Source organism: Haemaphysalis longicornis, unplaced genomic scaffold (assembly GCF_048455015.1).
Source record: "Haemaphysalis longicornis isolate Haplotype H1 unplaced genomic scaffold, Haemaphysalis longicornis Haplotype H1 scaffold_6, whole genome shotgun sequence".
NCBI classification, from domain to species: domain Eukaryota; kingdom Metazoa; phylum Arthropoda; class Arachnida; order Ixodida; family Ixodidae; genus Haemaphysalis; species Haemaphysalis longicornis.
This window is the reverse complement of record NW_027526407.1, coordinates 19,712,973-19,740,461: the sequence shown is the minus strand read 5'-3', so window position 1 is coordinate 19,740,461 and position 27,489 is coordinate 19,712,973. Positions and strand designations below refer to the sequence as shown.

The window sequence follows — 27,489 nt, the reverse complement described above, 5'->3', positions numbered from 1 at the left end:
TATTTTTTTATAGTGTAGGGGGAGGGATGTGGACGGACAACGCCGTATGGAGGGACAAGGCAAATGAATGAGATGCAGTCGCATCTAAAAAACTCGAATAAGCCGCCTACAGACACAAATTGCGGTTTTTAGCATTTCTACTGGGAACACAGACACGGGTGGTCATATCGTATGTTTGGAGACTCTAAATGCGGATTGTCACAGTTCGCCATCACCGTGACAAAAGAACATGCCACATGCAGCAGTCTTGCAGAGTTACCACGGCGGAATTGGAATGACTCTGTATTCATCCAACCTTTTCGGGATTCCGGAATGGAATGAGAATAGAATGAGGACACCGCTTGGAGGATTACAATGGGAATTCGATTAGGCGTCTTTTGCTGGGAATGAAATAGGAATTTTCAGGCGACGGCGTCACAATTGCTGGCGCCTTCCTGCTACTTAAAGTTAGTCCTTGGCGATTACTGCGTCGGTATATCTTAAAGGGAGCACGGGTGACGAAAACGAGAACTCATAATTTTCACCTCGACTAACTGAATCCGTGCAGCCAGCCGCAGCGTGTGTGAAAATGAACTTTGCACCGGGCAAGCGCGTCTGGCTGTTGGCGCCATTAGGTCGGCTCTTCGTGCTTCGGCAGGACTTTTGAGGAATAGCTTTCCCAGTACAACTGTCCGTAGAGCGGATGGAAGCCCGGCGTGTCTCTCAGTAGCAGGCGCTGCGTAGCTAGGCCAGCATGCTTGAAATATCATCGATAAGCAGAAAGGGGGCGAGGAGGGATTCGAACAGCGCCCGTCCCAAACTGCAGTATTTCTCACCTCGATAAATGCTGCGAAATCTTGGAGCTACTAGTATACAGCGGTCGCGCATGAAACACAAAACACTGAGTCTGCTTGGAGTACTCCTACCACCCTCGGTACCTGGCACGCAATGAATAGCCTTGGTCCTGGTAGGCACATCGCAGGAATACAGTGCCAAACTGTCGACCATTCGTCCGGGTGTTCCAACGGGGCCCCAGGGTCCCAGCAAATCAAACCAAGCCAGCAAAAATAAACTTGTTGGTCAGCGCTTTGCGTTCCCGGCACCCGCCATAGGCTTAAGAGGCGAGCTTCGGATATTTTACTGAGCTTTCGACCTCCATGTTCTGTTACGGCAGCTACAGTAGTTGGCAGCTGGGATATACGATTGCAACAGATATTATGTAAGACTATGCATAACACGCAGGTACTGAAAGTCGTTTCTTTCTAACAGTTCCGTCCGCAATAGTGCCCTTTTTTGCGAGTGCTTTGACAGATCCTAGCAGAGGGACTCCTTGCTTTGCTTCGACCTGAATGTGCCGCCCTGTCCTCCAGTTGTGCCAATTCGTGATTTGGTTGCTGTGCTTCTGCGCGCATCACCTTTGCGCTTCGGTACAAATGTACCTGATTATTGAAGCTTTAGTCGCCGGCGTGAAAGTGGGAGCATCGCAACTATTGGGGTAAGAAGGCCTTCTGTCAAAATATTGATCAGGTCCTAGTGCACATTGGAAGATTCATGTTGCGGCCTGGGTAAGCCGAAGACTATTTCAGGTCGTTTTTACGTTAAAGAATTAAAGGAATCTAATTTAACTTCCTGTCCATTCCAGGGGTGGGAATGGGCCAAATTCTGTCATTCCGAGTAATTAAAAGGAATGGAATTATGACAAGTTGCAATTGCTCGGAAAGGAATTGGAATGGACTTTGAATGCCGAGTGCGCAACACTGGCGTGCAGGTACTTTGTGGGCTGAATCTTGGGTCACGCTACCGTGTGGGCGCAGCAGCCTCTTTTTTGCGCAGTCACAGGGAAACTTTTTATCAGTATTCCGAAAGAAAATTGGGGGTTAACTTTTACCTCTAATATTAACCGATATTGCTCTCCATAACAAAGCCAACACCCACTGATCTACATCAATATTTTAAGTGGCTTATGTCCTAGTCACTCTTGTACTCAGCAAGTGTGGTGACGAATATCTAGCTGAGAAGCTGTTTTCTTTCTGTATCGAGCTATTGTGAATACAATGTTCAGAAAGATCCGTTTTAAAGGGACACTGAGGTGAATTTGTCAAGCTCCGAGTTTTTCTTGCACTGCGTAGACTGGCTCGAATTACCACACTTTTCATCTTTTATCCGGTTGATAAGTCTGTAATTATTTTATAAAGTGGGAAAGAATAAAAACAACTATGTGCGGTCTGTGGCGCCGCACCAAGTAAAGGCTGTGACGTCGGGAGGAGGTGGCACTGTGATTAGACGATTGCGAAGGCTTAGCATTCAAACAAATTTCGGTGTCGGTTCTGCAAAACAACATGCTTGAGATCCGACGGCAGTGTTGGATGGGCATTCTCGATATCTCAGTAATCGCCGTACCGCGCTTCTGCCATATTGTCGGCTGTTATATGCCTGAGATAAGCCTCCCAAGATGTCTTGGCATCGTATAAAAAGCTAGCCGAGGCTTATGCGGTGGATCAACGCCGTCATCGTCACCGCAGACGCTCAAAAGCCATGCGCTTTTCACGCATATTCGGAGCTAGCCTCGCTCATGCCTATATCGTAAAAAGAGTGCTCGCTCCAGGCCAAGCTTCGGCTGATTCTGGCCTGTGCATACTTCCCGGAAGTAGTCGGTGCTTGTGGAAACAGCACGCCAACGAGAACTTGCTAGCGCGCCAATGTCAGTCGGCGCGCGTTCTGCGAACTCGCTCTTGGAACCGTGAATGTTACGGCCGAAAAATGGTGAACTGGAGTTTAGAAAACATTGGCCGCAAACGAAAAAATAAACTTACAAAAAAAGCGCGTACCCTGGGGGATTCGAACGTGCGACATGCAAAACAACAATCCTAGCGCTTCAGACCCCTCGGCCAGTGCTGCCACGGCTGCATATATAAGATATAAATGTAAAACCAGTTTACTCTTTTAGTTAGTTTTAGCATTTCAAGTACCTTAGGAGACTATTCGTCGTACAGCACTCGTGCAATAAGCGTCCCCCAAACTTCCACAATATCGATCGTCTAGCACTTGCATTTCTTAAACGTGTACGGCGCTATTTCGGGCGAGAGGAAGGAGCCTAAGGCAGGACAACCGTTTGTCGCAAGGTAAAACGAGATTCTATTTTGTGAGCACCGGCGAGACCCCCCGTGTCATCATGCGCCTTCGCGGCCACGCAGCCTGTGACCATGTCGATCGGGCTGCTGCGCGAGGAGCGGTGCTCGATCCAGCGATGTCGCTGGAGCTGGTGCTACTGGGCTCCCCCCCAAGAGAGGAGCGAGAGTGACAATTTGGAAAAGTCATGCGAGGTTCCAGTGGACATGCCGCGGTGGTCTTGTAGGGGGCACAGCAGGTTCGAACGAAGGGACTTCGGCTGTAGGCTCGAGGTACGCGGGCTTCAGTTCATTAGCCACGGTGTCTTGGGTTCCATTGATGTCCACGACAAAAGTGGTCGAGTGGCGTTGAATGACAGGATAGGGGCCATGGTAATGAAGCCGCAATGGTCCTCGGACGGGTCCATAGCGCACGAACACATGCGTGGCAGTTTTGAGGTCAGGGTGCATGTAAGTCGTCGGGTACTTTGCAAGCCATGTTGGGTGAGGCCGAATATGCCGAATAACCTCTCGTAGGTGATCGACGTAGTCACTTGCGGGGACAGGTTGCGAAGACTCGTCGAACAAGTCCGCTGGCAAACGCAGAGGTGTGCCGTAGACGAGCTCAGCAGACATGCACGAGAGGCCCACTTTGTACGTGCTCCCGATACCGAGGAGCTTCAGTGGTAGCCGTTGGACCCACTCGGTTGGGCATCCGTGCGCTGTGAGTGAAGACTTGAGGTGTCAGTGGAAACGCTCGACAAGGCCGTTTTACTGCGGGTGGTACGCAGCTGTTTGGAGATGAGTCGTGTCGACAAGGTGTAGTAGTTCTGCGAACAGAGACAATTCGACTTGCCGGCCGGGATCCGTGACAACAGTGGAAGGGCATCCGAAGCACAGACAGCCAGGTAGAAACAAAGGCTGAAGCTACCGTGGAGGCCGTGATGTCGGAAAGAGGGCAGACTTCGGGCCAACGTGTGAAACGGTCAACACAGGTGAGGATGTACTGGTAACCTTGGCACGGAAGCAGGGGGCCGACGAGGTCAATTTGAACGACTGAAAAACGTACATCGGGCCTGAGGAATGGCTTGGCAAGGGTAACGAAATGGCGTTGGACTTTTGCACGCTGGCATGGCGCGCAGGCTCGTACCCAGTCTCGAATGTCAGCGTTCATACGGGGCCAAACGTAGCGGGACGCAATGAGTTTTTGAGATGCCCGAATGCCGGGGTGGGCCATGTTGCGGTTGGCATCAAACAGGCGGCGACGATGTGAGGAAGGCAGGAAGGGTCGGGGAACACCTGTGGACGTGTCGCATACGATGGTCACACGACGAAACGGTAGGTCTTCAAGCTTGAGTGCTGTAGGTGCTCCACGCAGATGGGAGAGCTCGTTATCGTTGGCTTGTGTCGTAGCCAGTTATTGTACGTCAAGCGGGTCGGTAAGCGCTTCCTGCGTTCTTGGTGAAATGGCATTTACATCGTCCATACGACTCAGCGTGTCTGCAGGTGAATTTGCCACACCACTGACGTGCTGGATGTCAGACGTGAACTCCGAGAGGTATGCTAGTTTACGCACCTCTCGTGGAGTGTAGAGGGCGTCCGGGTGGTTCAAGGGAAACGTGAGCGGCTTGTGATCGGTGAAGATCGTGAACGTGCGTCCATCGAGGTGATGTTTGAAGTCACGAACAGCGAGGTACATGGCTAGCAGTTCGCGGCCGAAAACGCTATATCGTGTCTGAACCGGAGTCTTGCGCTTGCAGAAAAACGCTAGCGGTTGCCATGCCCCTTTCACTCGCTGCTGAAGGACAGCTCAGACGGCAGAACTTGATGCGCCGGTCATGAGTGCCAAAGGAAATCTCGGATTTTGGTAAGCCAATAGTGCAGCGTCGGCGAGAGCGCGTTTGATGGCTGTAAACGCCCTTTCAGTGGCATCGTCCCAATCAAGTGAAGTGGATGAGCATTTGGTGGAAAGCCGACTGTTGAGAGTTTCGAGCAGCGTGGCACAGTTCCTAATAAAGCAGCGGTAGAAATTTACCAGTCCTACGAAATGGCGGAGATTTGCCACAGACACTGGCTTCGGAAAGTCGATGATTGCCTGAACCTTGGCGGGGAGTGGACATATGTCGGTGGCGTCCAAACGATGACCAAGGAAATCCAAAGCAGTGGCACCCAGCTCGCTCTTGGAGCAGTTGATGACGATGCCGTGAGCAGAGAGACGCTCGAAGAGAAGGTGAAGATGCTTCAGGTGCTCTTCCAGGGATGTGCTGGCCACCTGAATGTCGTCAACGTAGGCGTAGACGAACGGTAGCCCGCGTGTTACGGCATCAATGAAACGCTAGAATGTCTGTGCAGCGTTGCGGAGTCCAAATGGCATGCGCAGACATTCAAACAGGCCGAACGGGGTTGTGATGGCAGTTTTTGGGATGTCCTCTTCTGCCACGGGGATCTGGTAGTAAGCACAAACTAAGTCTATCTTAGAGAATATTGTCGCCCCTTGGAGATGGGCGGTGAAGTCTTGGAGGTTGGCTAACGGATAGCGGCCAGGAACGGTCTTGGTGTTCAAGGAGCGGTAATCTCCGCTGCGGCGAAAGCCACGAGTTTTATTTCGCATCATGTGCAGTGGTGATGCATGGTTACTGGATCATGAACGGATGATGCCCAGTTTCATCATGTGCTCGAACTCCGCACGGGCGACTTTGAAATTGTGAGGCGCGAGCCGGCGTGGTCGAAAGAAAACGGGAGGGCCAGTGGTGATGATGTAATGACGGACGGCGTGGGTGAACAGGCTTAGTCCAGTCAGGTGGCGCTGTCACGGTTGGGAAGTCCCGCAGCAAGGTTGCGTACGGTTCATCGGCAACTGTAGGGCAGGATTGTGCTACATTTGCAGCTGCCTCCGCTGACACACCTTGCACTGAGAGGAGTGTCGTAGCGTCAAGTAGGCGCTGCCCCTTTAGGCCGACGAGAAGGCCAAGTGTTGCGAGGAAGTCGGCACTTAGAATGGCGGTGCGAATTTCGGTGACGAGAAAAACCCACCAGAAAACTCGGAGGAGCCCAGGTTTAGTGAGTGAGCGTTGGGGGTAGACGAGTATGCAGTGCCATTCACTGCTTGTAAATGCGAGATGCCACGGGAATCACGATCCGAGCGTGCAGCGGGCAAAACGCTAACCTGGGCACCGGTATCCAGGATTAACCTCTGTCCGGTGGTGCGGTCAGTGACTTGAAAAATGCGACATTCCTGTGTTGGGCCGAGATCGCTTGTCGCCGTTAGCGGTCGGCCAGGTCGTTTCCCGTCCAGGCGCAGGGCAGACGGCAGTGGCGGGCGTCAGCGCCGAAACTCCGGTGGTGGTAGCAAATGCCGTGGTTGGGCGACTCACTGCGGGGGCGTTCTGAGCTTCGGCGCTGCGACGACGAGCGACGACGTTGACGCAAACGTTGCGGCGAGTTATCGCGGCGTGTTGCGGCAACGATTATCGTCTCTACACGATCGCAAAGGCTGTCCAGTCTAGATGAAGCGGCGGACTCCCAGGGTGCTGAAGTGGGGCTCTTTTGGCAGGGAGGACAAGGGGGCGTAGATGATGCAACTGCGGCCACATCAGAAAAGGGGGTGGCAACATCCATGACTCTGTCTGGCAGCGCGGCGAGTGCCTGCAGGTTCATGGCTGCGGCAGTGGCGAGGACAATTTGGACGTTGGAAGGCAGGCGCTCAAGGAAGAGCTTACGCAGTGGTGTGTCATCTATGGCGTGAGAATGCGTTCCAAGGAGTTGCTTCATGCGCCGTAGGAGATGGCTTGGCCTGCGGTCTCCTAGCTCCTCGGTGGAAAGAAGCTGCTGGATGCGCGTGCGTTTCGAAGCAGCTGTGTGCTCCAGGAGTGCAGCCTTGAGCTGGTTGTAAGGCTCTGCGGGGCGGGTGTGCTTGAACGAAACGAAAATGTCGGAGATCTCCTCTGCGGCTGTCGGTGGAAGGGCTCCGACGACGTGGAAAAACTTGGTTTCTTGAGAGGTGATTCCAGCCAGCTGGAATTGCGCCTCTGCTTGCAGAAACCAGGTCGTCGGGTGGCGCTTTGCAGAATTGCGGAAGACGAACGGCCAAGGCGGAGACTGCTTCGCCGGTTTCTCGTGAACGGATTGAGTCCTGGTTGTCGAGGGACATGATTCTACATTAACCTCGGTGGCGTGTTCGATAGGGTCACCAATTGTAGGGCGGTATGTTGGGCGACAGGAAGGAGCCTCAGGCAGGACGACTGTTTCTGGAAAGGCAAAACGAGGTTCTATTTTGTGAGCACCGGCGAGACCCCTGTGTCCTCGTGCGCCAGCGCGGCCACGCAGCCTGTGACCATGTCGTTCGGGGAGCTTCGCGAGGAGCGGCGCTCGATCTAGCGATGTTGCTGGAGCTGGTGCTACAGACGGAAAAGCGTTCGGAGATGCGGTCTTGCTGCCGACCGCTGCGCTTGTTCAATACGCGCAAAAAAGTGCTTTATGCTCCGTTTTGCCTTGTACGGTAAAAGTTTCGGTCGATTTTATTACCTCAGTATCTTTATTGAATTCGCTGACTCTTCTCGCGCCTTCAAGTGGCATTAGATTTTCCTACTAGCTTGAAGTCAGCGAAGCGTCGCATATGCACATGTGCACCACTTGCGTGGAGCGACCCGGACAAGCAGCGTGGTGCAGTGTACAAACTAACAAAGTAATGAAAGGCACATTCTTCCATTCACAAACGTGTATAAGCTTTGTTTAAACTGAGTGAGCTAATTTCAACGATCCGTCGGCGGCCGGTGGACAAACCGCTGGGCAGACTGACTCGGTTGGAAGGTCGGTGAGCCGGGCAGTAGCGCAGCCATCTGCCAGCTCATCTCCGCCTCACGTCACATAAAAGCGCCGCAGAAAATTGGCGACGGTGGAGAGAGGAGGACAGCATTTTCGAATTGAATTTTCTACTAAATAAATTCGCGTAAACGCGCTCTGAGTGGTCGAAACGTGGCCTATGGACTGCGGACGACAATTTGCGCTAGTAATCCGGCAATATTTACAAATCACTTCAGTGTCCCTTTAAAAAGGTTGGAGTGTGGTTGGTGAAATAGATTCGAAAAACAAGACGAAGCAAACAAACTCCTGAAATGTCTCTGATAAAAATGTTTAAGCGAGAAAGATGCTAAGATAAAACGGGTCAGATGAGTCACTGAATATAATGGTAGATGGAGAGGAACTGTTGTTGCTGTAATAATTTTTGTTTTGTAAATGCAATAACAATGGGTTGAGACAGAAAAAAACGCAGACGTTTTGCTATCTTCCTGATGCCAAATTACCGAATATAATTGACTAACAAACTTAAACCAGTGCTCACGTTCGCTAGGTATGATCGTATAAATGAAGTGAACAAAATCTTACCTCTTTCAAACTTCTGTATATCATCTGTGTTGTTTATATGAATCAATTTCGAAGATGTATTAATCGCCTCTCTTACTGCAAAAGAGAAACACTTGTCAATACGTCTCTAGAAACCATATAGCAAAATCAGCCAAACAAAAAACAGTGTAAAATTTCGCTTGCCTTCGCAAAACGGGGTAATCAAGACTTTAGTCATTACATTATTCACAGATATATTAGTTTTTTTTTGTACTGGTTAGCACAGAAATTAGACAAGTCAGTACAACCTTCCTCTAAGAACACATAGATATTGCCATGCGTGCCTTGAGTAGGGCATCCGACTCACTAATATGGTAAACAGTAAACACACTTTTAAACCGTTCGCGAATGCGCAATGAGATAACTTAATCGAACAGAACGGCGCTGTTCTTAGTGGAGAACACCTAGCATACGAGTTCAACGCTTATTTTACTAACCTGCTTAAAAGCAACCACGACGAATCTATCAAGCAGTTTCTGACAACGCCTAATGAAAATAGCGTATTTTTGAGCCCAACGACGCGACAGGAAGTTTTTGCGGTTTTTATTTCGCTGAGCAACTTAAAGTCCTCGGATGTCGATGGTATTTGCATAAGACCAATGAAGTATGTTCTTGACTGTGTTTTGGCAGCGTTGGAGCATATTTTTAACCTACGCTTGCACTGTGTGGTGTTTCCAGACAAAATGAAACGGGCTAAAGTGACAGTTATATACAAATCTGGAGATGAAAACAATTTTTCAAACTACCGCCCAATTTCTATACTTCTTACATTTTCTAAAGCCATAAAAAGATTATATCAATACGAATCATTTCTTTCTGTGAAAAGCATATTATACTATCAACTAACGAAGTTTGGCTTTAGGAAGGGTAGATCGACAGAGCTATAACTACTAATGCAAAAAGACGTTATCCTACAATCACTCGAAGATAATAAACTTACCATGGGTATTTTTGTTGTTTTCTCAAAAACATTTGGTTCTATTAATCACCGTTCACTATTATTAAAACTTCAACACTATGGTTTCCGCGGTGTTGCCTTGTCATTATTGGGATCATACCTTCACAATAGGGAACAGTGTGTCCTGATCAATGAATGTATGTCTAAATTTATGAAACGAACCACTGGCGTTCCTCAAGGTAGTATACTCGGGCCATTACTATTTAATCTATATGTCACTAATGTCGTAAACATAACTTCCGAAGCTACATTTATTATCTATGCCGATGATATGAGCATCGTTATACAATCTAAAGATCTGCATGAACTTTGCCAAATGGCGAACGCTACACTGCACAATCTAAATATATGGAATACGGCTGATTCACATAAATACCACCAAAACCAAAGGAGGTGTGTTTACTCTCTCCAAGAAGAGTTTATATTAGAAGTTTTGCGTTCGCATTGGCCTAAACAACATCGAAGTAGTGTCACAAATTAAAACACTTGGGGTAATCTTTAATCAGAATATGTCTTCGACTTTGCATGTGAACCGATTATTTAAACCTCTGGCTGAGATATCAGGGGCTCTTTGCAGAGTTCATTATATTTTACCCAACATATTTAGGTTATTAGTTCTCAAAGCTCTTTTTTTCCCAGGTACATTATTGTACATTGGTCTGGGGAACTATATCAAAGCAAAATATAAATCAGATCTACTCAGCCCAAAGAAAGTCCCTCCGACACAGAGCAATCCCATGTTATCATTCACCCGTTGACCACCTTTTCCTTTCCTATAAATTTTTGCCGTTTACTTCTTTATACAATTTCAATTTACTCATCATGTACAAAACAGCCTGAAGCATAATAACCCATTTTGATCTATCGAGTTTTCAGAGAGTCCCTAAAACTGGGTATTCTTTTCAAAATTGGGATAATTGTCGTATTTCGTTTTGTAGGACCAACCACAGCTTGGAAATGCTAAACAACCGTCTACCCCGCATTCTAAATGAATTCGCCTCCTAAGAAAATACTTTACCTAGCATTACACCTACTCAACTGAAACTTTATTACCTTCACAATCATTTGTAAACAACGTTTTTTTCTGGTTTCTTTCTTTGAATTACAATGCAGTGTTACATTTGTATTTGTCATTGTGTGTTTGTAGCGTGATCCCAAATTGCATCAGTTCTCTTTTCCTATATTCTTTCTGCTGTATATTCCTGCAATTTTTCCCCGAAGCTAAATTCTACAAATTCTACGAATTTGTTCCAATGTACTACATGATAGTCTTTTTTTATCCCTCTTTACATTGCACAGCAAGTGTCCAGTGTCATGATTTTTTCTGTGAACTTGAAAAGTATGTAAAAAACTTTTTGTTCCAATGCAATTTTATTTTGCTTGGTGTTGCGTTTTTTTCTGCAAATTAGAAATTCCGAAATTGTTCGCTATGTGACCCACTGCTTTGTAAACGGAGTTGGGTCTCTGTCAAGCTGCCTGCGACCAGCTTTTTGCTCTCCTTCCTGCATTTTCTGTTGTTGTTGTGACGAAAATGGAAAATGAAATGAATGAATGAATGAATGAATGAAAAAATAACCGAGTGAGCTTATATTCGGTAAATAATTCCGGGACAATCTATAACATATACGCCATAATGATAGAAAGGCATGTCCTTTGGCTTATTTTTTTTCGATAGTATGCCCTTTGGCATAAAGTCTTAGAGGTACAAGTTGCCACTCGTTTCCCAGAGGAAATCCAGGAGACAGCGGTGGTGGTGCCTCCACAGCCATCGTTGGAGATAAGGTGGTGTCCCAGGATTTAGGCCTGTGCCGCGAAGGTGTCTCGATCTCGATGCACTCAGAGAAGGGCATGTCCATAGCAGGTGGTTGATGTCGGCGTCTTCAGCAGGAACCGTACAGAAGGGGCAGGAGTTGGTAAACGGGCATGGTATCGTGGTGGCCACGCCAGGGCTACCGCAGGAGAGAGGGCCACCCCAACTCGAAGTCTACGTAGCAGGACCTCCTCCCAGCGAGCGAGCCCAAAGGAAAGGTCTGTTCCACACGGTGGGATAATAGCGCGTGTGGCGCGACGCAGATCTTCCTTTAGTTGGACAAATTGTTCATGTGGGTCCGTTGTCAGCAAGGGAAGTGGTCGTGGAACCTAGCAGAGGTGACAGAACTATCCGCCGCAATATGAGCGGTGATAGTATTACGCCGGATCCACGACGGTCAGAGAGGGCACAGTTACATGTCCAGCAGTTTATGAATCTCTCTTGAAACAGAAGAGTTGGAGGCTACACGGAGAAAATCCCGTATGAACACCCTTGAGTCCGTGTACATTTGTACAGTAAAATTTCCAGGGGCTTGAAGTGCCGGTAGTAGCGCTTTCAGACCGAGTCGGATAGCTGTAAGCTCCGCCAGCATAGAAGGCCAGGTGCGGAGTGTTTCATAAACGCAGTTTTGGTTCGCCTCTGAATGAAAGGGACATTGAATAGCCGTACTTGAAACGCCGTCTTGTGCCCGAGCGTCCAAAAATGTATCTACAACCTGGGGCTGGTTCATTGCCACTCGTAATGGTGCGCCCGCGGTCTGCGCGTCTGCGTTCCCGGTCGACCAACTGTGGAGTCTAGTTAGCGGCCTGTTGTCGGTCACTTGATGGTATAGCAAGGGCGGCCTAGTTACAGGGTGGGCTAGTAAGGCGGGTAGAGGACGGCCCATATAGATCGCCAACACCGCTGCCTCCGCAACAAAATTACGTTTGTGCTGACGGGCGTACCGACGCTGATGTACAAGCTCATCCAGGGTGTTCAGTTGAGCTTCTGCCTGAAGAGATGGTATGGGTGTTATTTGAGGGAGGCCGGTGATTGTCCGCATCGCAACTTTATTAATTGATTTAAGTCGGGCCCATTCCGCTTGGGTCATATGCTGGAATTGAGCCTGATAGATAATTCGAGGCTGAAGTATTGACCGCACCAACAGTCGGGCTACTTTAAAGCAGGAGCATCCGGCCTTTTGTGACATCCGTCGGATAAAGTGCAGCATTTGACCTGCTTGTTGGCGGGGAGATGGAAGCTATAAGGCAGCTGACCCTTACGACGAAATTTCAAATTCCTGCACGCGGAGAGACGTAGCCGTGCGCACAGGCTGGCCGCATAGTTATAGCGCGATATAGGATATCTCCAATATACGACGGCCCCAAGCATTGGCAACGGACAGAAGCGCTGTCTTCTCGACTGAAACCGATAGACCAGTGTATTCACACCAATTCTGTGTGTCGGTTAAACCTTGTTGCAGGCTCGCCGAGACAAGTCTGTGTGGACAGTCCATACTGTAATATCGTCCGTGTAGAATCAATCATCGTCAGCGTTGCACCGAAGACATCACCATCATCGAAGCCTGTCGTCATTACACGATCGGCGAGCGCTCGCGCTACTTCTTCTTTTAAGTCGCCATTAAACCTTCCGACCGCTCAGTCGCTCCCTCCCTTGTCTGAAGGCCTCTCTCGTCCTCAGTGGCTTAAGAATCCCACAATCTCGTGCCGAAACCCGGGATACAACGACAGCGACAGGCAGGGCCTGACCACCCTCAACGACAGGGCCTGCTTGACTTTCCACGAACCACCCACTGATGACCCGAGATGACCTCCCTGGAGCGCATGCTGAGGCGCCGAATCACATTGCGAGCCAAGCTCAACGGCTTCTTAAAGGAAATCGAAGACGGCCTACGTGATGGACGCTTGACCACACCGATGGATTTTGCTATTTCCCTCGAAAGAATCGAATTCATGTTCAAGCCGATCCAAAAGCTGGATGAGGACATCTACCGCGAACACCCACAGGAACTCGACGCGGAAGAGACCTCCGACGTGACGATGTTCAACGATAGCGTCGTCAAGATCATGGCAGAGCTTCGTTACCGCTCCCAAAACCATCTGACCGGTGAGTCTCACCCTTCAAATTCATCGACTAGAGCCAACGCTGCTGAGACTGTACCGATACGGACGAAATTATCGAGAATAGAGCTAACGAAGTTTGACGGCCATCGTAGAAACTGGCACAAGTTTCGGAGCCAGTTTGAGAGCTCTATTCATTCGAATCCTGAGTTAAAGGACAGAGGCAAATTCCACTACCTGACGAACCTACTAAGAGGAACGGCGGCTTCTGCTATATCAGGATTACCGATTGCGGATGCCTGCTACGCTGACGCTGTAGAAATTCTTAAAAAGCGATTTGGAGACAGTGAAGTCATCGTACAAGATCACTTGCACGCTTTGATTAACCTGAAACCTGTCTCGTCATCGTCAGACGTAGCAGAGTTACGCAAGCTGTACGACAAAGTTTAGGTGCACTGTAGAAGCATGAAAGCGCTGGGGACGCATCCCCTGACGTACTGCTCAACGCTCCACGAAATCGTGCTTCAGTCGCTGCCTCGAGATATCGTTCTGCGTTATCACCAGCGATCGAAGATAAAACGGAATGCGGCCGATTCGTGTACCACAGAACCTTCGTCGCAGCCAGCGGACAAGCACGAAAAGAAGTTTGAAGACCTAATGACCTTTTTCGGCCAAGAGCTCGAATGTCTCGAAGCGGTAATGCCAGCATTATCGAAGGGATCGGACCCCCCGAGAGCCGCGAAACAGCATGATCTGCGTCGCACATCAAACGTCGATCACTTACCATCTGCGGCAGCTCTACATGGAGGAACTAATAACGTGAAGAAACGTTTCTTCTGTTCGGCTCCACACGATGCAGCTTCTTGCTCATCGAAAGAAATCAGCATCGACCAAAAGAGAGCCCTACTAACAAAATCTGGCCGTTGTTACCGATGCCTAACTCCAGGACATGTCTCGAGACAGTGCAAGAAAACAGTCGTTTGCGGACACTGTTCAAGACGACACGTTTCGTCAATGTGTAATCCTGATATTCTAAATCAACTGCATGGTCACGTGACAACCGCACCTGTCCACCTACTATCTCCACAACGAGGACAAGTGGTACTACTCCAAACACTGAGAGCAAAGGTTTCGGGAAGAGACAAGGAAGAAAGCTGCAGAATGTTGCTCGATGGAGGCAGTCAGCGAAGTTTCATCCGAAGTGATGTCTCTAGGAAACTAAGCTGCGAACTCCTTGGGGAAGAAACACTAACGCTAGGAGTGTTCGGAGGAAAGGAAACGCAAGAGACGTTAAGAAGGGTTCGCGTGTTTCTCCATTGCTCATCGAAGCAGACTACAATTCCCATAGAAGCGCTGGAGATTGAGTCTATCTGCAATCAGCCTATACCCAACCCAAACGAAGAGATGCTAAGGGGACTTCGAAGTAGAGGCATCGACACTAAAAGTATTTCAAACGAAAGTAATGCTGAAGATTCAATCAGCCTACTTATAGGGTTAGACTTTTACTGGGAAATTGTGACGGGAAAAGTATTGACAGTACGACACAGGATGAGAGCCATCGAAACGCGGCTGGGCTGGACTCTACAAGGACCGACGCAGACACCCGCTGAAGTCGTCCACTGCTCCAACATCGTTGTTCTCAAAGCAAATACGTCGCAAATTACAGCCGCTTTGAGACAGTTCTGGGAGCTAGAGAGCATCGGTATAACAGAATAAGCTTCACCGATAGATCTCGTCGAAAGCGATTTCCAGAACAGCAACGACTTAAAGGAGGGCGGTACGAAGTGAGCTTACCTTGGAAGTCAGACGTAGACGTTTCTGACAATTTCGCGGTGGCTGAAAAGAGGCTTCACCAGTTGCTAAAGAAGCGGTCTGCCAGTGCTTCATCTCTGCAAGCATACGACAACGCGATTCGTCAGTACATTTTAGACGGAACTACTGAACGAGCTCCCCGACCGGAACCAATAGATGGACGGTACATCTACTACCTCCCATACAGAGCCGTAATTCGAGAGGATTGACAGACGACGAAAGTTCGAATCGTGTTCGATGCATCGTCTCATGCCAGTGGAGTTAAATCACTCAACGACAACCTGGAGGTTGGACCAAACCTAAATTCAAAGATCGTTGCACTGCTGCTTAGATTTAGGGAATACAAGGTTGGCATGACAGCAGACGTGGAAAAGGCATTCCTTCAGATCAGTCTGCGTGAACAAGACCCAGATGCTCTCCGCTTCCTCTGGTTTGAAACATGCCCACAGCCAGGTCAACCACTGCCTCTTTAAGAAGTGTGGAGAATGTCAAGGGTGCCATTCGGTGCAACTTCCAGCCCGTTCCTGCTGATGGCAACTTTACGACACCATTTTCGATCCCTCCAAGAAGAACATCCGACCACAGTTCAGCGTTTGATGAAGTCAATGTACATGGACGATCTGATTATTGGCGCTACTCAACGCAAGAAGCAATCGAAATGTATCATCAAACAAAGAAGATCTTCAATAGTGCATCGATGAACATAAAGAAGTGGATTACCAACGTCCGGGAAGTGGCTGCTGCCTTTTCTGATTCCGCGGCTGACAACAAAGAAGTTTTGCTTACCTCTACATGGAACTATAAGGTACTTGGATTGCGGTGGAATATATTGACTGACACTTTTGGCTTCAAACTAGAGTCTGTATCGAAGACCTCAACCGGGCGTGCCGTCACAAAAAGACTTGTTCTGCACTCCATTGCAAAGGTGTACGACCCACTTGGTTTTCTGAGTCCTTTCGTGGTTACTGCGAAAATACTCCTACAAGATTTGTGGAAGCAAAACCTCGACTGGGACGACGAACTTCCCGATGACTCACTGCACAAGCGGTTGGATTGGTGCGAGGGACTCCAGGCTCTAAGCGAACTTTCCGTTCCGAGGTTCTTGGATGAAAAACTACAGGGACGCATAACGACGACAATTTTGCACATTTTCACCAATGCTAGTCCTCGAGCGTACGGTGTCGTGGCTTACGCCTGTATCCAAGATACAGAGGGAAACAGGACGACGCGCCTGTTATTAGCTAAGAGTAGAGTCGCACCCGTGAAGGCTGTCACGTTAGCCAAACTGGAACTAACTTCGGCTTCTCTTGCTGCACGAATGAGTACATACATCAAGGACAATACCAACCTGAACATCGTCGAGACGCATCTGTGGTCCGACTCCTCGATCGCGTTGTGCTGGATACGCAAAGAAGCCGATACGTGGAAGACTTACGTGAAGAACAGAGTCCACGAGATAAGGAGTATTACGGCACCCGATCAATGGCGATTCTGCCCAGGTAGAGAGAATCCCGCCGACCTCCTGACACGAGGAAGTACAGCGCGGGAACTTCTACAGTCGACGTCATGGTTGCAAGGACCTTCTTGGCTACCCGACCCAACCATCTGGCCCACCAAACCGGAAACACCTAACGTACAGGCTTGCTATGCTGATGCGGAGATGAACCCGTTGTCACTGGCACTTCCAGTACCCACTTCGGAAGGAACGGATTTCACTCGCTTCAGCTGCCTTCTCCGCCTTCACAGGATGATGGCGTGGGTACTCAGATACGCCAACAATCTTCGAAACCAAGAGAAAGTTTCCGGACCATTGACTGCCGACGAAGTTGAGAACGCCCAGAGCTACTGTATCCGACACACACAAGCCTGCTTCTTCAAAGAAGAGATACAGTGCGTAAAAGAAAACCTCCCCTTGCCTACAAACTCATCGCTGAAGACCGCTCCTTTGTTTCTTGATGAGAACAATCGCCTTCGGGGTGTAGGGAGGCTACAGCCCAGTTTCGAGAATTACGACTCGAGACACCCTATTTTGATACCCAACCAGTCTCATTATGCAAGGCTTCTTGTTCTCGACGCACACGCAAAGCTTGGACACGCCGGACTTCGCGACACGCTTGTCCAGCTTCGTGAACGTTACTGGATTGTTCGAGGACGTCAATTGATAAAGAAGCTCCTGAACACCTGCGTAATTTGCAAACGCTTCCACTCAAGACCACTTGTTCAAGATGAAGCGCCACTTCGTCAAGACCGCGTAACAGCAACGTCCCCCTTTCTCGTCTGTGGTGTAGACTTCGCGGGACCACTGTATACAACAGATACATTTCAGGACAACCGTTGCAACATCGCTCTTTTCTCGTGTGCTTCAACTAGAGCTCTTCATCTCGAGTTGGTGGAAAATATGACTGCAGAGAGTTTCATATGCGCGATGCGTCGCTTTGTCTCAAGGCGTGGATTGTGCAAGACCATCTACAGTTACAACGCGCGCGCATTCAAAAGAACCTGCAGGGAGCTCGCCGATATTTGGAGTACGCTTCAACACCCGGACGTGCAAGCCTATTGTTCCGCTTCCGCAATTTCCTGGAAGTTCATTGTGGAAAGGTCTCCTTGGTGGTGTGGATTTTATAAAAGAATCGTCCGCTCCGTCAAGAACACGCTAAAGAAGATGCTGGGTCGACAGCAGGTGAATGTTGTGGAGCTATCTACAGTTCTCACGGAAGTTGAGGCGATCATCAACTCTCGCCCACTGACGTTTGCACACAACGACGTAGCGGAACCTAGCCCTCTAACACAAGCGTGCTTCCTCGTCGGCAGAAGGTTGACAGCGTTGCCCCCGTCTTTTTACACCGAGGACCTGACCCATGGATCGACGTCCACAAACCTCCGACGGATGTGGCAGAAAAGAGAAGACACTTTAGAGGAATTTTGGAGGCGTTGGAGGAAAAAATACCTCCACGAACTGCACTCTCAAGGCCAGAGACGTCAACCTTCAACCGAGAAGCTACAGCCCGGAGTAGTTGTGCTAGTCGAAGAAAACGACACACCAAGGTTGTTTTGGACTCTCGCCCGCATCGAGCAACTTCACCCAGGTCGTGACAACAAAGTTCGCGCTTGCACACTACGACTCCCAAATGAACTAGTGACGAAAAGACCGGTGCAGTGCTTATATTTGCTTGAAGCAGGCTGACACCTGACATCCGTGGCCGGGGAAGATGTAGAATCTACCATCGTCAGCGTTGCACCGAAGACATCACCATCATCGAAGCCTGTCGTCATTGCACGATCGGCGAGCGCTCGCGCTACTTCTTCTTTTAAGTCGCCATTAAACCTTCCGACCACTCAGTCGCTCCCTCCCTTGTCTGAAGGCCTCTCTCGTCCTCAGTGGCTAAAGAATCCCACAGTCCCCGTACACCAAAAGGTGTATGTAGGTCTGGCATGGAGCCAAGATGCCAGGCAAGTGGCAGCATAACTACGTTGAATAGGAAAGGTGAAATCCCGATCCCTGAGGCACTCCACGGACGGGCATAAAATGGCCATAACTACATCCACCAATCCGTACTGAAAATGATCGTTTAGTCAAGAAGGGCAGTATAAAAGAGCGGTATTTTTCCGGCACAAGTAAGCTCTCGAGAACTTCGTGGATAGTACTGTTGCTGACATTGTAATATGCCTTGTGAATGTCCATGGCAAGCAATGTCCGCACTTTACTATATCGACCGCCCAGTAGCACCATTTATGATAAATTCTCGAGTCCATCCTCTGTCCCCAGACGAGGTCTGAACCCAATCTGTGCCGGGTGGTACCACCGGTAAGTGTCCATCCACCAATGAAGTCGTGTAGCCAGCATTCTCTCCAACAGTTTCCACAAGGTGCACAATAATGCGATTGGGTTGCAAATTGGGGAGATGCTCGGGTTGTTTGTCTGGCTTCGGTATAGCGACGACATCTGCCCGGAGCGATGACTCAGGGATTTGGCCCTAGAGCCACACCTCATTGATGGAATCCAGGAGACGGCTCAGGGTCGGATCGTCGAGGTACTTATAAACCTCGTACGTAACGCTGTCTGGGCCGGGAGATGACCGAAGTTTCGCCTGGTCTATCGCAGCTAGAAACTCTGCCATGGTGAAAGCCGATTACATTCCACAGACCGCGCAATCAGAAGGAGAGGCTCCCACGTGGCGCGGTAGAGGAAAAGGGGCACGGGTTGCTAGCCGGGAGGATGTGAAATGTAGGGCAGAAGGCGCGAACCACATCGAAGGCAAACTGGGCCGGCTTCTTGCCTGATACCAGGCATACACTGGCTGCTGCATTCGGAATGCGGCCTCCGGATTCCATTGCCCGAAACGTGCGCCAAATAGACGATGTGGTGGACGAAGGGCCGAGCGACTCACACCAGCTAAGCCATTGTTGCCGCGAAATACGTTTGTCGTGTCGTCTGGCCGCAGCGGTTAACCGTTGCAAACGCATTCGAGTCGGCACACGTGAGATATCCCGCGAGGCAGCCACATCAGCCTGTGTGCGCTGGGCCTACAGCTGCAAAAGTTGGAGGTCAGGCCTTGGCCAGGACTCTCTACCCCCGTCCTCCGACTGGAACTGCTCAGAGCCTCTTTAATCACAGTGGTAGAGTCGGTGCCGGGGGCCGTCATGGGTGCATTGATGTTGTGCCGGAACTCATCCCAGTTCATTATAGTGTAGCTGCGCCGAAGAAGACGCGTCGAGTTCGGGGCAATGCCAAGCCTGATAGGGTGATGATCACTGCCCCAGCAGTCGGCCTCTCGCTGCCAAGATACCACTGCACTACCAAGCCACCAGGTTAAGTCGGGTGAGTAGGACGGTATCCGGGAATGAGTGCATCAACGCGTAGTACATGATATATCATTTAGAAGTGCGAAGTGGGCATCGTTGAAATGTTCAAATAACGTACGTTTACGTTCACTTGAGGTAGGGTATCCTCAATTGCAATGGGGCGCATTGAAGTCACCCGTTACGAGTATGAGACAGCCAGCGCTCGAACGCCGCAGAAATGCTAGCCAGCCCAATCGCAACAGGGGTGCACGGCCGCTGTGTGGCCGTACATAACACGACACAAGAATTATGGCACTCTTGGGCAGTTGCACCTTTACCGCAACCACTTCCTACCAAGCCGTACACCATGCTTCTAATGAAATCGCAGTTTGTGCATACGCCGTGTGCTCATAAATTGCGGCTTTGCCTGGTGGAGACGTGGTGGAGCCACCGCGCCCATCAGGTATGGAATGCACAGCATAGGCTCTAAAATTGGGGAGGTGAGGTAACCCGTTCGTATCTTAGAGCAGAACGCCCAAGCTCTAAGTTTGCCTAGGCGGAAAAGTTCAGGAAGCTCACCCATCTTCGTTGTGAGCCCCCGGCAGTTCCACTGGACTATATTGTGGGTCAGGCATAGTAATAAGAGGTCTAGCGAAGTTGGGCTGCTCACACAGACACCAAATTCTGTAGCTGCTGCACCACAAAATGAAGGAGCTCTTGCTGGTTGCGGATGGAAGGGACTGGCTTTTGCTGGTGCAGGCTTGGTTGTGAAAGACCGAGCTGACTCGATTGACTTGGTTCTTCTGGCGGCTGACGTTGCGACCGAAGAATTAGCCGAGCACGGCGCTGGCTGAGCTGGGTGACCTCAGCTTGCAGCACAGCCAACTGTTGGTCCACCTCTACTAGCTCGTCTGTAACCGGAGGTGCCTTTCCAGTGAACTTGTGCTTATTCTGCCGGCGTCAAGAGCGACGGAGCACATCGCGGTAAGAGGGCTGTCTGTACTCTTTCGCTTCTGCAGCGACTTCCTCCATAGCGTCTTCGTTATCCTCCACCAAACACTCGAAGCGATCGGGCCTATGGATTGCCTTGGGCTCAGACGGGCGTCACCACGGTCGTCGTTTAGCAAGTGTACCTTTGCATTACGTGGAACATTTCTTGTCCGTAATGTCATGGTCATCGCTACGACACAGACCGCATCGAAACGGACCTTTGGCGTCGTGGCCGACGGGTTAGCTGGCGGTTCCGATTCAGAAGTAGCGAGTGGTTCTGTGGCAGAGGAAGGGCACGAAGTTCTCATGTGCCCCAGCCGAAAGCATCGGTAACAGTGCACCACTCCGGCCTTGAACAGGCGGCGCCGAAGTACGCAGCCATTGTACAAAAGTCGTTCTGGTGGTTCTAGCGGACCACGCAGGGTAACCAGGCACGTGCGGCCAGAGCCCATGTAGCGGGCAAGAAGCACCTGGTGAGTGGCTCACCGGAGGCTGGCACGAAGGACTTCGGGATCCTCGCCAGGGTCTACCCCAGAAACAACATATCGCCGGATGTCACTTCCCGACAGGAGGTACACTAGTACAGGAAGCTGCATTTCAGCCGCTAGTCGACTACGGTGTAGGGAGCATAGCCGCTGGACAGCCTCTAGAGACGGCACCCACACAGATATAGTGTTTGTGCGACTGTGGTAGGCGTAGCCAGTAAATCCAGAGGTTTCCAGGCAGCTGTCGAGAGTCTGTTGAAGTAACTTCGTTGGAAGCGACATGATGTTGAAGCGCTCTCGAGGTTTGATGGCGAACTTGTACGTGGAGGAGCTGGCCGTCGCTGTAAAGCCCCGCGGAGCGGCGGTCGCTGCACGGGTGGTGAACTGCGCTCATCCGACCGCTGAAGTGGCTTGTCTGTGTCCGAGCAACACGCCCGCTTGGCCGCAGGTGAAGTTGAGTCTTCCGTAGTGACTTGGGGTGCCCCCTGGTCAGACGGATGCTTAGATAAACTTAGATAAACTTAGATAAATCCTCTAGCGTCGGGTGCGTAGTCGCTTCTGCAGCAGCAAGGGTCACCGCCAATTGCGCAGACATGTGGGACATAGCTGAGTGGTGCCGTGCCCGCCAATTGGACTGCTATTGAGGTGCTAGGCCTAGCGGCCAGTGTGCGAGATCCGAAGCAGCGGACGTCCCCGAAAGGTAATCCTCTTGCTTTTCGACTGTATGTGGAGGGGCCAGAGACGTTTCAGCGTGGATCAAAAGGCACACGAGGGGATAAACCAGCTGATAATTACGTATTCAGGAGAAAACAACGAGCATGGAAGAACGCAAAGAGACCGCTCCTTCTTCGTCGTCGTCCTTTGGATTATTTGCTTTTTAGGAGTGCATAGATCGACCTCGTTAGGAGTGCATAGATCGACCATAGATCGACCTCGCCATTTTCCAGTTTAGCCTCGCAGTCCTCATACATCTCGTTTACTTTTTTGGCGTTTGTAACCAGGCGCCGCTTGTAATCACCAGTGGCGCGATAGCTGCGCGGCATGCCCACGTTCGGCAAGGGCGATAGGGTTAGGTAGAAAGCAGCAAAGAGGAGGCGTACTTGAGCATGAGCACTGTGCTAAAACAGAGGAGCACGTGCAGCCAAGCACTAGACCTCCGCTTTAATTGCGTGTGTTCACATCAAAAATCATTTTTCCTCTCCCCCGAACTATCGCTCTTGCACTTGCCGCTAGGCGGCCGCTGCCGTTCGTAGACCGGCGGTTTTTGCTCATTCTTGGGCAAACACCACCGCAAACATATATCAAAACATATTGAAATCTTGCCTTCACTTAATCCTGCTTTGTCACATCGCGATTCAAAAACAGTAGGTGTCGCAATGCAGAACTCGGTTTCGGCTTGTGGTTTTATTATTTTTTTTGTTACGGTTACTGAGCACCAAACCGCAGTCGCAACACAAAACAAAGGTTCCAATAAAAGCTGGCGTACTTTTTTCCTGCATGCGGGTGATTTGCTAATAAGCATGCTTCTGAGATGCAACACTATGTTGCATGCCACCCCGCATGCATTTCAACATTCAGTCTTTCCTACGCTCTGAAATGACAATGAGCGCGCGAAGCGTGCAGGCCCATACTAGGCTCTCCAAGCGAACACGCTTAAAGGACGACCACCGGTGACGTGCTCGTTCTGGAAGAGTACCACTCAAGCTAAAACGTCGCTCAAAAACTTTTCAAAAACGACATAAACCTGCTACTTTTATCAGTGGAAGACATCATCTAGAATGTCACTGCAGGAGCCCTTGAAGATAACGCAACCAACAGCCATTGACAGTTACAAATGGTTGGTGTGTCGTCCGTGAGCCATATTTTGAGTAATACAGATTAGTGCAGTGCACGCAACCGGGCAGGTCCGAAAGCCCGAGCCCGGCGCGGCGCGCGTGCCGGGGTCGGGCCGGGAAGGGCGCAATTTCTCAGGCCCGGGCCGGGCTTGGGATTGAACCATAATTTTGTCGGGCGTGCCGGTCCGATACGGCCCGGGCAGTTCCTGAGGCACGGCTATCCTGTGCCGCAAATTCTCAAGTGTTGGCAAGAGAAAGTTTTCTTGTTGACATTTCAGTAAAAGTGAAACCAAAAAAGGAAGTGCTAATTCACTACCGCGCAATTAAAAGATATGATAAAAAGACGATTGCACTTAGGAAGCCTTCAAATTAATAAAACAAACGTCTGGGTTCCATCAGCATCGTAGGAGAGAGCGGGACAGAAAACGAAGTACCTCCAGCCACAGACTAGAACTAGATTGTATTGTTTTTCCTTTTGAAACTAAGACAAACAAAGCAATTGTGACCTGGATTTCGCAGTGTATGCAGAGTTTCAAGAACCAATTTTTGAAGCTGAGCCTATGATTTTTTTGCGGAAGAAGTTTTTTAGAGCCATGACTAAAGGCAAAAAAGAACAGAAGCGGGGATAAAATCATGCTGCCAACGTAACTTGAGGGAAAGACAAAAATCAAATATTGAAACCGGAAGCATCGTCTGATCAAATTGCAGCAAGAAATTGAAGAACGAAAGGTGCAATATCTGTTGAAGAACTGCAATCATAAAAATATCCACTTACTCGGAATCATGTAGGGTATGCTCGGGTGTGCCTCGATTTTGAAAACTGGCAAATGAAGTGGCAAATGAAGTTACACGACTACCGAAAATACAGCTTCTAAGTGAGGATAAGTTGTACAAAGTTTGGTCCAAGTTTAAAGGAAATTTTAATTTAAAGTAGTCGTATTCACTTTGTGCTTACGCTTTTTAGGTTAACAGCAAACTTCTTCAAGTTCACATATGTTAATAACCCGTCGGGCTAGGGATGATATTTAACAACACTCTGGCGGGCTCGGGCCGTGCTCGGGCTCATATTTTAGAACTTTTTCAGGGTAGGGCCGGGCTCGAGCTGAGATTTTAAAAATTCGTCGGGCTCGGGCTCAATTGTTTTTAAATATCTCGGGTCCGCGCCGTGCCTGGGCTGTGTCTTCATCGGGCCGGTTTGGGCTGGGCCCAGAAATTGCGGCACGTGCACTGCTCTAGTATAGATGCTAAATTTATTAACATAAATACGTAGAAGATTTACAACACGAACTGGTTTCTATAGTGCAGTGCCCCGCAAACTAGTGCACACTGTTTTGGCGGCAATTATTTGCACTAAATAATCATCGCCTTCTTTGATCGCACCAGTGCAGCAAATGCAGGTAAAGAGGGCTGTAGTACTTTGGAACTAAAAGAGTGAGGAGTACAAAGAGACCGGTCTTGCCAGAGCAATTCAGTGTCCAAGACATTCTGCTGATGTCACCACGAACACGGGTTCAATCCCGACTGCGGTGGCTACTCGTCTAATTAGGGAGAAGACTGAAAACTCCCCTACATCGATATTTTGTCGCACGTTAAAGATCCCTACCTGGTCAGAATAAATCTCGAACTCTCCGCTACGCTGCGCCTGATAGCCCAGGTGTAGTTTAGGCGTCTTAAACAACTCAATAAGCATCAAACAAAACCAGCCTATGCTGTAGACAAGGCTCATAAAGAGTGTTCAGCTGTGCAATGATGCTAGCACCAGGCCTGTGCACCCTTACAGCTTGCTGCTGTTATCACGGGTCTTCTTTTTCTGTTATACATTCGTCTGCCCTGCGCGTTCGGCACTTTCGCTATACTTTTTTCTCAGTTAGTTTGTAGCACTTTAGATTGCACAGACAAGCAATAAATATGTGCCAGAATTCTAGCGGTACAGCTAGTGATGCTTTCGCACAGTGTGTTTTGTGTAGCACTGTTGCTGCTGACGCCAGCGAGCTGAACACCTCTCGATAACGTCAATATTTTTTTCTTTCTGACAACGAGGCGCAAATATTCTCGCAAACGTTCAGAAAAGAGGCGCGGGAGATTTTCAGGCCTCAGATTCTCCGAGGCTATACGTGATATCGCATCCACAAAGACTATACTTTCTTAACGAACAAAATCTCGAACCTCGAACACCTGTCATTACGCACTTCAAGAAAGACTACTACTAGGGCCCATATCTTCCTGCAAGACAGATGAAATAAATTTGCTGTGATGATTACACAGCGTCTACATTTTTGTTTTATGCACTCCACTTTAGCATTGAAGCCATGCTAAGGGTTCCGTCGGTGAGCATTAGCATTTTTCCGGCTCAAAAGCGGTGCCTGTGGGAACTTAATATGTTGGGGGTAAAAACAATTGCGTAACATGAACGAAAGAAGTGTAAATCCGGTATTTTATTAGTTTTTACATTTTTTGTATAGGCGATATCTCCTTTCTGGAGGTTCGTACACAATTGCAATAATATTGTTACGTGGGACGGATATGCATATTTGCAGCTGTTTACAAGTGAAAATCGGCTGAGAAACGTTGGGTGACCAGCAAGGTGTGTTGCAGCCGAGCATCGTAATTCTCTCGTCCTCTTCCACCAGTGGCACAGTGCCGATGGCATGCTGTCTCCAACAAGGATTTCCCCGTAACATGACCCCCTGGGGAAGGGGCACCGTTTCGGTGCTGTCTCAGGAGAACCGGTCGGATGGAGATGCTATGGCTTGAGACGGGCGACGTTAATATTACTAGTAGGCAGGACAGTAGAAGACGAGGCCCCACCCAAGAGAGATGGTAGGAGTAACCTCTTACATGACATCAGTGAGGCGACGCAACACTTTGTACTGCCCAGAAAAGGCTGAAGCTGTTTTCCGAAGAGGCCAACGCGATGTGCGGTGGACCAGAGCAGGACGAGAGAGCCCACAGTAAAGTGGACCATGTGGTGTCGTTTGTCGTAATGTGTTTGCTGTAATACTTGCGAAGCAACTAGGAAATGGCGAGCCGTTTGGGGGGGTTTATGGTTCCGAACGATAGCATCGCGAGCGAATTTGATGGAGCTGGCAGGAAGGAGCGATTCCAAAGGTAAAGCCAGTTTAAGGCCAAACAATTGATAAAATAGGAAGAAACCGGATGTGTCGTGACGGGAGGTGTTGTACGCAAAAGTGACTTATGGTAATGCGAGGCCCCGGTCTCGGTGGTCAGAATACTTGTAGAGAGACACCATGTCGGTCAGCGCCCGGTTCAAGCGCTCGGTGAAGCCATACGTATGCGGGTGATAGACCGTGGCCCGCTTGTGTTTCATTGTGCAAGAGCGGAGGATGTTGTCGATAACTTTGGAGAAATGTTTTTTTCTTAGTCATTTAGGAGCTGGCGGGGAGCGCCGTTTTGGAGAACGACGTCGTAGAGAAGAAGTCCGCGACGTCAGTTGCGCAGCTCGTTGTACGGAAGTGAGTGACGGCGTACAACGTCGTGCAACCCGTCGCAACGGCCACCCACTGGTTTGCCTCGGAGGACAGTATGAACGGACCAAGTAAATAGAGGGCCACCCGGAAGAACGGCTCATGAGGAATGTCGATGGGTTGAAGTACTACAGCAGGAAGTTTAGAGGCCTTTGTCAGACGCTGGCAACAGTCGCACGAGAGAAGGTAGTGGCGTACACACCGGTAAGGACCAGGTCAGAACCGACACGACCCTCGATCATAAGTCCTGGTTATCCTTAGCTGGCCTGCGGTGGGCATGTGGTGTAGTTGGTACAGGACGCTCGAACGCAGGTGGCAGGGTACAACGTGGAGGAGGTCCGGACAGTAAGCTGTGGCAATAAAAACGCCATTTTGGAGTGCGAAGATGCACATGGAAGTGTCCGCTGGCGGGAAGGCCTGGCGTTGAATAAATGCACAGAGCAACGGGAAATGGCGCACCTCGTCGCCGATGTGAAGAAAGTCAGATATTGTGAACTCACAAGCGACAACAAGTAGGATGGTCTTAGGGGACCCAATAGGGTGACGTGAGAGGCTGTCAGCGTTTTTCTGCAAGCGACCCGACTTATAGGCGACGGAAAACGCTTATTCCTGCATACATAATGCCCAGCGACCAATCCATCCGGTTGGGTCTTTAAAGTTGGCAAGCCAGCACAACGCATGGTTATCTGTGATGACGGTAAAAGGTCTGCCGTACAAGTAGGGGCGAAATTTTCTGAGGGCCCAGACAAGAGCAAGACAGACTCGCTCTGTAATTGAATAATT

General features: G+C 49.6%; 1 long non-coding RNA gene across 2 annotated transcripts in view; it reads right to left on the bottom strand.

Moving 5' to 3' along the window:
* LOC144142280 (uncharacterized) overlaps positions 1-27,489 on the bottom strand; it is a 102,520-nt gene that overhangs the window by 12,829 nt on the left and 62,202 nt on the right. For both annotated transcript variants that reach the window (XR_013316935.1, XR_013316934.1), the window contains exon 5: positions 8,472-8,546. This is a non-coding gene — a long non-coding RNA (uncharacterized LOC144142280). The remainder of the gene's footprint in view (positions 1-8,471; positions 8,547-27,489) is intronic.